Below are 12,569 nucleotides of genomic sequence, written 5' to 3'. Positions count from 1 at the left end.
GTAGGGGGGGTGTCTCTGCTAAAGGGGACAGGTTTCCTTTTGGTGTGATGAACATGTTCTAAAATTGATCATGGTGATGGTTGCACAGCTCTGTGAACAGACAGAAACCATTGAATTGTGCACTAACATGGGAGAATTGCATACTATGTGAATTATATCTCAGTAAAGTTGTTACCAAAAAAAAAAAAAGAAAGAAAGAAAAGAAAAGAAAGAGAAGAGAAAGAGAAGAGGAGAAGAGAAGAGAAGAGAAGAGAAGAGAAAAGAAAAGAAAAGAAAAGAAAAGAAAAGAAAAGAAAAGAAAAGAAAAGAAAAGAAAAAAAGATTTTAGTTTCCTGTATCTTTTTGGCAGGTCAAGTGAATAGCATTCTTGCCTCCGGGCCTTTGCACAGGCTGAGCCCTCTGCCGAGGCCCTGTCTGCCTGTCCTCCACCTTGAAACACGTTTAGCCTTTGGAAGCTACTCAGACATCCTGAGTCACACCGCAGCCCTGGGCCAAAGGGAAAGTGTGGGCCCCTCCAGACACGTATCAAAATTCCTCCCATTTTTTTAAAATATTTTTTTGAATGTTTATTTATTTTTGAGAGAGAGACAGAGCTCGAGAGGGGAAGGGCCAGAGAGAGAGGGAGACACAGAATGGGAAGCAGGCTCCAGGCTCCAAGCTGTCAGCCCAGACCCCAACACGGGGCTCGAACCCACAAACTGCGAGATCATGACCTGAGCCGAAGTTGGACGCTTAACTGACTGAACCACCCAAATCCTCCCATTTCTGAAACCACAGGTGAAGAAGAGCCCTACACCCGAAAGCCCTGGGTCGCCTAATCTGTTCATAGTTAGACATACTTGTTCCCATTGCTCAACAATGCAGTTTCGGGGCGTCTGAGTGGCTCAGTCAGTTAAGCTCCCGACTCTTGATTTTAACCCTGGTCCTGATCTCACGGTTCATGAGTTCGAGCCCCGCGTCGGGCTCTGTGCTGACAGCTCAGAGCCTGGAGCCTGCTTGGGACTCTCTCTCCCTCCCTCTCTCTCTCTCTCTCTGCCCCTTCCCTACCCGTGCTCTCCCTCTCCAAATAAATAACTACTTTAAAAAATAATTCCTACAAGAAACAATAGCCTGTCTCTGTTTAAGTTTTTGATACTTTGTTCATCATGGATTTTTTACATTAATTTTGAGTTCGAAAAACATTACATTAAAATGAAGTTGTCGATGCCTGAGTTTTCGGTGCCTGTTTACATTTTGTACGTGAGGTCAGTGCCCCGCTCTCCTCGCCCTAGTTCCTGTTCTGTGGAAGCCTTCCCTCTGCACTCGTCCTGCTTCTGTGGGAGTCTGTCCCACAGCTTTGTGATAAGCTCGGTATTTGCCTGTCTCCACCACCAAGCTGGGAGCTCCCTGGGGGCGGGACTTGTCTTATGTATTCATTTCTAAATTTTTTTAATGTTTATTTATTTTTGAGCGGGGTGGGGGGGAGGGGCAGAGAGAGAGAGAGAGAGAGAGCAAGAGGGAAACAGGATCTGAGGCAGGCTCCACGCTGACAGCAGAGAGCCTGATGCAGGGCTCGAACTCATGAACCGTGAGATCATGACCTGAGTTGAAGTGGGAAGCTTAACTGACTGAGCCACCCAGGCGCCCCTATTTCCATTTCTATACCCAGAGTCAAGACAGGCTGTGCCAGAGACGGGCTGTCCCAAACACTCACTGGCTGAATTAATGGACTAGGAACTGAATTAATGAAGTATTGGTAGCTCGCTCTTCCTTTTACGCTAAAAGAACAGAGCCCAAGGCGCCTGGGTGGCTCAGCCTGTTAAGCGTCCAACTTTGGCCCAGGCCGCGTGTCACAGTTCATGAGTTTCAGCCCCGCATCGGGCGCTCTCCTGTCAGCACCGAGCCCGCTTCAGATCCTCTGTCCCCCTCTCCCTCTGCCCCTGCTCTCTCTCTCTCTCTCAAAAATAAATAAACATTAAAAAATTTAAAAAGAAAGGAACAGAGCCAACGAACCCAGTCACCTGCCTGCCCTCCCCACCTCCTGGAAAGTAAAACAGAGAAGTAACCTAAGTTCATTCTCTCTCCCGGGGAAACCTGCTTGAAGCCGGAGAGGCTTGACCTAACCTGGGCTGGCTGAGCGGCATTGCGTTTCGGCTCGGGGCGAAGATGGTCCTTTCTAGGCCCACTGTCCCTGGATTCAGGCCGGCCGTCAGCAGGACCCCCCGGCCCTGAGATATTATCGTGAACATCTCAGGCAACATGGTCTCCAGGCTCGCAGGAGGCGGCCCCGGGAGCCTGGGTCTGGAACATCCCACCCGAGTCGGTTGTGGGGAAGGACCAAAAGGAACTCGAAAGTTGTGCAGGCGGGAAAGTACCTCGCTTTGTTTCTCTTTTCGGGGCTGCAGCCTGCAAGCGTGCCGGGTCAGCTGGAAGGTTGCCGGGCTCTGCTCTGGGTGAGGGGTGATTTGCTGGTTGGGATTCAGGGGCTGTGCCTCCTTCTAGTGCCTTCCAAGGAGGCCCCGACTGTCCTGGTTTGTCAGAGACTGCACCAGCTCAGAATGAACAGAGCACTGGGCCCACGGACCCTTCAAGCCAAGGGCCTGGCCGCCCCAGCTGAAAGCAGAGACAAGTGGAGGCCGGGCCTGCCCACGGGGAGTCAGGTAACGCCCCATCAGACTACCCATCAGGGTATAGGAACCTTCCCGTGGGATTTGCACCCAAGACCTTCTGTCTCCTGATCTCAGTAAAGATACTGAGACGCTGCAGACCTTTCCAGCTCTGGCTCCCTCCCTGAGCCCCACCGGCCTTCCTGGCCCAAGAACCCACCCAGAACCTGATCAGGGTGGAGTCTGCGGAGAATTCTGGGTCCACCACAAGCCAGAAGGTCCTGGCAGCCAGAAGACGGGCCTCCTCTCTCCCTCGCTCCCCTGCAGGCCCGTCTGCAGAGGCTGACCCTGGAATTCCTTCTGCTTCGGCACATGCCGGCCTTACCCACCCCTCCCTGCTGGGAAAGCGTACCTTGCGTTCTGCACTTAGCAGGCACCCGTCCCCCTTCCGAAACCGGTCTCAAAGCTCGATGTCACCTCCCTAAGCACCTCTCCGGCAGCCAGCACCAGCGCCCCTCCAGACCCTCCGGCCTGTGCCCCCGGTTTCTGTGTTCCTCTCTCACAGCATTGCGATAACTGGTTACCCGCCCGCACCCCCACCCTGGTCCCGAGAGCACACTCAGGGGGGCTCCCTCATGGCCACACAGCAGCCCTCACCCAGTAAGGCAGTTGAGGCAGGGTGAGTGGGTTGATTTTACACAGCCGGACAGACCCACGGGGCTGCTGGACGGCCACCTTCCTGCCGCCCCATCCCAGCCAGGGGGCCGGGGTGACTCAGCACCGGGACGGGCTTCCTGCTGCGAGCCTTGCCACTTCCTCCAGCCGGCCAGCCGGCCAGCGGGGAGCTTTGTGTGCTTTCTAGGGCCTGCGGCCTGTGTTTCTGAGATGCCAGCCCCGGACCGGGTGTCAGGCTTCACGCTTGAGCTTTCAATAGACCACTTGCAGCTGGGTGGCCTTGGGCAGGTTGCACAACCTCCCTGAGTCTGGGTTTGCTTGTTTCTGAGAAGTAAGGATTGGGCCTCGAGTTCCTTCTAAAGCTGGCTCAAGAATTAAATAACCATGACCTCTGCCCTGAACGTCCAGTCCCTTATCTGGAGGCACCATGCGTTCTCTTACCTCTGCAGGGTGGCTCCCGCTCTGGGTCTCCAGGCAGCCCTTCCCGCTGTGGCCCCTGAGACGCATCCTCCCCAGCGCCCGTGCCCCACGGGAGGGGATGTGGCCCTCTATACCCCCTCATTATAGCCCTGGGACACCCCACGGCGCCTCTCTGCGTGTCTGTTCCGCCCCTGCCCTTCGAGGCCCTGCCGTGTCCCCGCGGAGGGCCCTGGAGAGGCGCCCCCGAGTTTTTCTTCTCCCAAGAGGGAAGGCAAGGTGGTGGCAAAGGAAACACAGGACTCCGGGTCACTGACTGAAGTTCAAGTACAAATACAAATTCCTGCTTCTGCCCCGAGCCCTGAGGCCGAGCACTCACTCCTGACCGTCTCCAGCTTCCGAAGGCGGCTTTCCTCCCCTGGGGGTGGTGGGGGACGAAGGTGTCCACCGTCAGGAAGCGCTCCGTGGGACGGAAGCTCTCGAAGGTTCGTGGGATGGGACACGTCATTCATGGAGGTCGTAGGTGATCGGCTTCCCTGCTGAGGTCTTGGGGCACAAGCCGGCACGGGGTCTGTGGCTGTATGTTCAGAACCCCGAATCGGGACACCCAGACCGCCGGTGGGAAAAGGTGCCCATCCTGGAGAATCCGGGGCCTGAGGCTGCCGTGGGGGTTGTCCGCCAGACGTGCGTGTGCGTGTGTCTGTCGGGGGCGGTGTGCTCAGACCTCAGGGGGAGGCAAGGCTGCCGAGCCCCTGACGGAGCGTGTGGAAGCGTCCACGCACTCGTGCGAGCCCCGCCTCAGCTCCGTCCTTGCTTTCGGCTGGCCGCACGGAGCCCGTGAGCACCTGTCAGAGGACACAATGTGGCTTTGTACTCAACCCGGTGTCCGGGCCAGGCTCTGACAAAGCACACCCGTCGCAGGCCTCAGCTCCCCGCGCCCTAGTGGCAGCAGGGCCTGGATGGTGGCAGGGGACTCCACGGGGCCCCCTCTCCCACCAGGTGTCTCAGAGCCGCAGAGGCGTGGGAGTCCCGGGACTTCCCAAAGGGGAGGGACAGGCGGCATCTTCTATCTCCAAGCTCTCCCTTCTCCACTGAATGCTGAAGCACCACCTGCTTTGTGCCTCAAGGCCAGGGTCACGAAGCTGGGCCACGGAAGGCCTCCCCCGCTCCCTGCCGGGCCAGCCGGCCGTCGCCCCGGATTCACCGGGGCCCAGAGCTTTCCACCAGTGCTACCTCTGCTCTGTGATGCCGGCCTCTGCCCAAGTAGAGCTGAGGGCAGGAACCCGTCTCATTCCCCTCCGTAGCCCCCAGCTTATTGTTAGAGCCCGACAACAAATGTCTGAATGACGCGAGACAGGAAATAAAGGTACAGCCTAGTCTGACATGGAAACTATGAATTTTCCCCACCTCCCCCGCCCCCCCTTCGTTTTCTTTGTTGCATCATAAGGATCCAACACATTTCAGGGTCGAATGCGCCTCCCGGGAGAAAATGGAAAGGTTTTCCCCCATATCCAGGAAGTGTCTGGAAGTTAAGGTATCCTGACGTTTGCAGAGAGGAGACCGAGGCTCCCAGGATCTGAGGTGAGAGTAAAAGAAGAGTGTAGAGCTTTATGGTGGAAAGATGAGGAGGACAAGGGTGAAAGACAGGTGACAGGTGCCCTGCCCGCAGGTGCACAGGCTGGGAGCTGCTCCTGCAAAGAGGCTCCTGCGTCTCGCGGGGGTGAGTGGGGATGAGGAGCTTCCTGGGGGGGGGGGGGGGGCTGCAAGGGGGCCTTGAGATTGGGGGTCCAGCAGCTGGCCATGAAGAACAAGCCTCTCCCTACACACCGGCCCTTATGGAACGCACAGGGAGAAGGCCATGGAAACTTCGCTGCACACAGATGGGCTCCTCTCCACCGTTCCGTCTCTGCGGGACCGGCCAGAGACACAACTCGTTCGCTCCTTCCTTGGGACGCTTTTGGGCCGATCTCAAGGCCCACTTGCAGCCCCCGCCCCTCCCCCCCCAAGAAGCTCCTCATCCCCACTCACCCCCGCAAGACGCAGGAGCCTCTTTGCAAGAGCAGCTCCCAGGCAGGGGCTGTGCAGGAAGCAGAGGTGAATTTGACCCCTTGCTCACGGTACCGAGCGCAAACCTGGCCGTGTCTCGGAAAAACTCCTTGGTCCCGTCCACTCATAGAATACTCTGTATCCCAGATGGACGGGTTTTCCCTGAATCAAGCAATTCTACAGCACCGGATCACCGAGTACCCTGCAATTCAATTCTAACGCTACTGACCTGGAGATGGAGGCAGGTCCCACCGGCTGAGCACTCAGGCCCACCAGTCTGCCCCCACCCCTTTCAGACTCGAGTCACAAGTCCAGGCTGTCACCTGTGCTTCTGACCGACTGGCTAAAGACTGCAGGTCCCATGACCCTGTCTTATGGTTGATTACTTTGCTAGAGCAGCCCCTGGAACTCAGGAAAACAGTCTACTTACTAGATTATCAGTTCGTTATAAAAGGGTACAACTCAGAAACAGCCAGGTGGAAGGGATGCAAAGGGCCGGGTGAGTGGGAAGGGGTGTGGAGGTCCCATGCCGGCTCCAAGGTGCACACCACCCTCCCGGCACCTCCACACTCTCCCCAACCTGGAACTTTCTGAAGCCTTTCTTTTTGGGTTTTTATGGAGGCTTCACGGGAGAGGCACGACCGATTAGATTATTGGCCATTGATGATTGAACTCAATCTCCAGCCCCTGTCCCCTCCCAGAGGTTGGGGGTGGGGGAGTGGGGAGGGGACCGAAAATGCTAAGCCTCTAATCACTTGGTTGGTTTCCCTGGCAACCAGCCCCCATCCTCAGGGGCTTTCCCAAAGTCACCTCGATAACATAAACTCAGGTGTGGTTGCAAGAGGCTTTATCTCCCTTATCGCTTTAGGAAATTCCAAGGGTTTAGGAGCTCTGCGCCAGGAAGTAGGGTGCGGTGGGGTAGGAGGAGTGGAGGCCAAATATATAATTCTTATTAAAAATCATAATGTCACAGGTTGCCATAACAAAATACCGCAGCGTGGGTGACTTAAACAGCAGATACTTATTCCTGACAGTTTGGGGGCTGCAAGTCCAAGATCAAGTCGGCAGATTTGGTTTGGGTGAGGAAGCTCTCCCTGGCTAGTAGCAGACACCCTTTCTGCTGTGACCTGGAAGGGAAGGGAGAGAGAAGGGAGAGAGAAGAGAGAGAGAGAGAGAGAGAGAGAGAGAGAGGGCTCTCTGGTGTCCCTTCTTATGAGGACACCAGTCCTATCCTATCAGGGCCCCACCCTCATGACCCCACTTAACCCAGATGACCTCCATAAAAGCCTCGTCTCCTGGGAGAAAGCCACGCTGGAGCTGGGGGCCCACCTAGGACTTGAGGAGAGGAGACAAGCGTTCAGCTCAGGGCAGCTGTGCCCTCCAAAGCCCCCCGGCTTCTTGCGGCTTCTCTCCCTTTCCTGGTGCCTACCCACGCCAGAGGCACCCTCGCCTCGGGACTCAGCTGAAGCACCAGCCTGCAGGACTCAGCGTCTGCTTTTCAGGGTGACATGCCCTGGGCCTGGGGAGCTCCCTGTAGGGTGACCTAGACCAGCGGAAACTGGGAGACACCGGCCCGCGTGGATGTGTCTCCCTCCTCTCTCTCCGGCACGCGCAGGGTGCCTGCCGAGCAGCTGCTGTGTCTCCCAGGTGCCCACTGGGGAAGCAGCAGCTGGCACAGTCATGGTCACGCACAACGGCATGGTGTCCCCCCCCCCCCCACTTCCTTGCCTGCTCCGGGTTCCCCCTCACCCTCACGGCCGTGGACTTTCGCTTTCCAAAGAAAGGAGCAGCTCTTTGATCTTTGCCTCATTTTCCTTTCTTTTTTTTTTTTTTTAATGTTTATTTATTTTTGACAGAGAGAGAGAGACAGAGCGCGAGCTGGGGAGGGTCAGAGAGAGGGAGGCACAGAATTGGAAGCAGGCTCCAGGCTCCGAGCTGTCAGCACGGAGCCCGACGAGGGGCTCGAACCGGCGAACTGAGAGATCATGACCAGAGCCGAAGTCGGACGCTCAACCGACTGAGCCACCCAGGCGCCCCTAACCTGTTTTTCTAGTGGAACAACCTCTTATGAGCCGGAGACCCTGTGCTTGTCTCTGACGTAGTCAGCTTGGGCTACTCCAACAGTGCATCACAGCGTGGGTGGCTTAGGTGACTTATCTCTCACAGTCCTGGAGGCTGGGGAGTCCAAGGTCACGGTATCGGCAGATTTGGCTTTTGGGGAGGGCCCTCTTCCGGGCTGGCTGATCAGGGATTGGGATCCAGCTCTTCTGGCCCCAAGGAGACCACTCTTGGTGGGTCCTTGGGCCTCGAGAGCACAGAGGGAGGTGATCGGAGGTGAGCAGGGGAGAGAAGAGGCAGAAGCTGGGTGGAGGGCAGCACCATTTGCTGGGAGAAAGCATTGGACGGGTGAGATTTGGGGAAGGGAGAGGCCGCTGCCTGAGCCGTGGCCATGCACAAGACGCCCCGCCCAAGGCTGGACACACAGCAGCCGGGTCTTTGGGAGGGACACCTGGATGGCAGGCAGGAGGAGGTGGGTGGGCCTGGGGAGGAGCAGCGTGGGGCAGATGCCAGTGGGAAGCAGAAAGCAGAAAGCCAGTGGCCGCCGGACCCGCCGGGCCCTTTCTCAACCCTCTTTCAGTTCGTGAAAACACAGAGGAAGAAACTCTCCTCGCAAGCAGCTGTGCAGGGCAGGTGGGACGGCGGCACCCGCAGAAAACAGCTTTCTGCAGGAATCTTTCCAGGCCAAGCCTGCTTCTCTGGGACGGGGACGCAAATTAGGTCAAAGGATTTATTACAAGCCCTTTCTGGGCAAAGCATCCGATTGGATGCTTGAAGTCCCATTCAAATGTTTTAAGTATGATTGACGTACAACCTTTCAGGTCCCTGCACAAAGGGACAGACAGCCACTTGTATCTACAGAATCCCACAGAAACGCCCTCTCCTAAGCTTTCGGGACTGGTGTTGGCTTAGTTCAGCAGAAAGTTGGTTACGGCGGAAAAGTATTTTTAAAAACTCAAACGTATCTCAATTTTTTTTTTTTTTTTTAACTTAAATCCCCAAAGAGGGCATTCACCAGTCAACCTTGACTTAGGGGCAAAGGCTTCTCTGAGCAGGGTCCCACCGCTGGACGGTGAGGGGACCCTCTTCTGTCAGCGACCCCCCCACCGTACTCCTGACTCCTGCTTCCTAGCCTCTTACCCCACCTCAGAAGACACGAGGTGCCACTGACACTGTCTTCTCTGGGGAGTCTACGCGGAGGTGTGAATGCCAAGAGGCAACCAGCCTGGGGGTAAGTGTGGAGAATGGCTGCCCCACCAACCTTCATTCAACAGCAATGTGTATATATATACATATATATATATGTATATATATATGTGTATATATGTGTATATATATGTGTATATATGTGTATATATATATACACATATATATATATTTAAAGTTTATTTATTTATTTATTTTGAGACAGACAGACAGAGAGAGAGAAAGAGCATGTAAGCACGAGTGGGGGAGGGGCAGAGAGAGAAGAGAGACAGAGAGGATCCCAAGCAGGCTCCACACTGTCAACGCAGAGCCTGACTCGGGGCTCGATCCCACGAACCGTGAGATCGTGACCTGAGCCGAAGTCAAGAGTCAGACGTTTAACTGACTGAGCCACCCGGGTGCCCCTCCACAGCAATCTTTTCATTTTATTATTATTATTATTATTATTATTATTATTATTTTTTTTTTTAATGAAAACAAAATTTTTTTTAATATTTATTTATTTATTTTGAGAGAGACAGAGACAGCACAAGTTGGGGAGGGGCAGAGAGAGAGGGAAAAAGAGAGAACCCCAAGCAGGATTAACACTGCCAGGGCAGAACCCGACGTGGCCCTCAAGAAATCATGACCTGAGCCAAAACCAAGAGCTGGATGCTTAACTGACTGAGCCCACCCAGGTGCCCCTAGTATTATTATTTTTTTTAATTTTTCAATGTTTAGTTTATTTTTGAAAGAGAGAGAAACAGAGTGCGAGCAAGGGAGGGGCAGAGAGAGAGGGAGACACAGAATCGGAAGCAGGCTCCAGACTCTGACCTGTCGGCACAGGGTCTGATGCGGGGCTCGAACCCACGGACTGTGAGATCACGACCTGAGCCCAAGTCAGAGGCTTCACTGGCTGAGCCACCCAGGCGCCCCTCTTATTATTATTTTTAAATGATTATTTAGTTTTGAGAGCCAGAGCACAAGCAGCAGAGGGGCAGAGAGAGAGGATCTCTCAGAGGCAGAGGATCCAAAGCAGGCTCTGTGCTGTCAGCAGCAAGCCTGATGTGGGGCTTGAAATCACGAACCGTGAGATCACGACCTGACCCGAAGTCAGACGCTTAACCAACTGAGCCACCCGGGCGCCCCAACAGCAACATTTTTTTTTAAGTTTTCTTTATGCATTTATTTATTTTGAGAGAGAGCACATGAGCAGGGGAAGGACAGAGAGAGGAGAGGGAGAATCCCCAGCAGGCTCCACACTGTCAGCGCAGAGCCTGATGCGAGGCTCGAACCCACGAACTGTGAGATCGTGACCTGAGCCGAAATCAGGAGTTGGACGCTCAGCTGACTGAGCCACCCACGCGCCCCTCCAACAGCAATATTTTCAAAGCAACTCACCTTTATTGAATCTTTTTCAAAGCATTTAATTTCGTGTTCATAGAAAAACCCTCTCTTTGAATTCCTCCTTTATCATTTTATGTGTATTGAATTACACAATGTCATTATAATAACAAACATAACTAACATAAACGGATTTGGAACATAACCAAGTGGCAGGTGATCGCGTACAACCAGCTGTAACAGCCCAAGGACGCAGGCCTACGGGGCAGCACAGGAGGCACTCTGTGGGTGTCGTCAGAAATCCACCAGAAGAGCCTAGGGGCACCTAGGTGGCCCAGGCGGTTAAGCATCTGACTTCAGCTCAGGTCATGATCTCACGGTTCGTGGGTTCGAGCCCTGCGTCGGGCTGTGTGCTGACAGCTCGGAGCCTGGAGCCTGCCTTGGATTCTGTCTCTCTCTCTCTCTCTCTCTCTCTCTCTCTCTCTCTGCTCCTCCCCCGCTCGTGTTCTATCTCTGTCTCTCAAAAATAAATAAATGTTAAAAAATTAAAAAAAAAAAAAAAAAAAAAGAGCCTAATGTACCATTTGGTGCCCCTGGAACCCTTGAGAGGGTTGAAAAGTCTCCGTACCCGGCTCCACTCTTCCCTTCTTGGGTGAACCTAGGAGCTGTACAAAGTTCGTGCGTTTGCACCAAAAAAAAAAAAAAGAGAGGCTAGTTGACTCCAAGAAGTGTTCGAACCCCTGAAGATCCAGGCACGGAAGGAACGGAGTTCTCCGGGGAAATGGCCATCTGGTGAGGGAAGCGTCAGGGTACTGAGGGTGTATGAACCTGATGCTGGGGCGGAGGAGGGAGGCCTAGACGTGAGAGAAGCAAGGGAGTGTGTTACACTCCGTAACAAAATGCCACAGTGTGTGTGCGGGGGGAGGGGGGGGGGCGCTTAAAGGACAGACATTTATTTCTCACAGTTCTGCAGGCAGGAAGTCCAAGGTCAAGGTGTCAACGGGCCTGGTTTCTCTGGAGGCCTCTGTCCTTGGCTTGTAGACGGCCCTCTTCTCCCCTGTGTCCACACATGGTCTTTCCTCTGTGTCCTAATCTCCTCTTACAAGGACACCAGTCGGGTTGGACTGGGGCCCACTCATATGACCTCATTTTACCCTAATTACCTCTTTAAAGGCCCCATCTCCAATGCAGCCATATTCTGAGGTACTGGGGCGGGGGGGGGGGGGGGGGAGGGTTGGAGCGTCACCGTATGAATTCGGAGGGGACGGAATTCAGCTCCAATGGGAGGGAAGGGCATCCAATGCAAACGGGGAGATCAGTGGGCTTCTAGAGCAAACGCTGCCCCAGCCAGGTCCTGAGGGATGATGAGGAGTTTTCTTGGCCAAGAGAGGGTGGGGGTGGGGAGAGGAGCTCTGCCTGACTAGGAGGGAAGCGGGATCCCAGCCCTTCAGCGCCGAATGGGGGCTCATGCAGGAGAAGCCCGCCCCCTCCACCCTGCCCTGCCCCTCTCCCCTCCCAGGGCCTCAGCCCCCACCTCTGTGAAAAGGGCTCCAGGGACCCCCCCCCCCTCGGAACCCAGCACCTTGCATTCAAGGCACGAACCAGTGTCGCTGCTAACTGGGAGTAACTGGGGTGTCATTTGGCCTTGAGCGCGGAAAGTTAAATCAGCTGGAAAGAGTAAAAGGAAGTTGGAAACACATCTTAACCCAGCCACGACCACAGGAGCGATAAAGAGGTGGTGAGGTCACTAGGACTTTAGGAAAGTATGAATCGGCCAGACAGTCTGAAGGAAAAAGAGAAAGGTAGGGCCCTGGGAGCCCCACCCCTGCCTGTGTGAGCAGCCCGGGGAGGGGCGTGTGTGTGTGTGTGTGTGTGTGTGTGTGTGCGCGCGCGCGCGTAGCAGGTGTCCCGAAGGCCGTCAGGCTGGCCGCGTCTATGCAGTCCGGCCCTGGATGTCACCCTTCCAAAGCAACTTCAGTTTGTCTCCGCACACCGGTTCTGCTGCGGGTGTTTGACTCCAGTGTCTGGGACGGAAAAGGTGGGTTCTAAGTGACCCTTCTCAGGAGCTGAACTTCAGAGCGGAAGCACCCACAGGAAGCAGAGGGAGGGTAGCCGTGCGCGCGCGCGCACACACACACACACGTGCACACGCACACCGAGAATGGGTTCAGGGTCCGGCAGATCCGCTCGGCCTCCAGTCATTCGGGTTCTTGCAGGGCTTCTAAGTGGGGTGGGGACAGACCCTGACATCACGCAGCA

This window comes from Panthera onca, chromosome A3 (genome assembly GCF_046562875.1).
Source record: "Panthera onca isolate mPanOnc1 chromosome A3, mPanOnc1 haplotype 2, whole genome shotgun sequence".
Lineage (NCBI taxonomy): Eukaryota > Metazoa > Chordata > Mammalia > Carnivora > Felidae > Panthera > Panthera onca.
The sequence above is the reverse complement of the archived record's forward strand: the minus strand, read 5'-3'. Positions refer to the sequence as shown.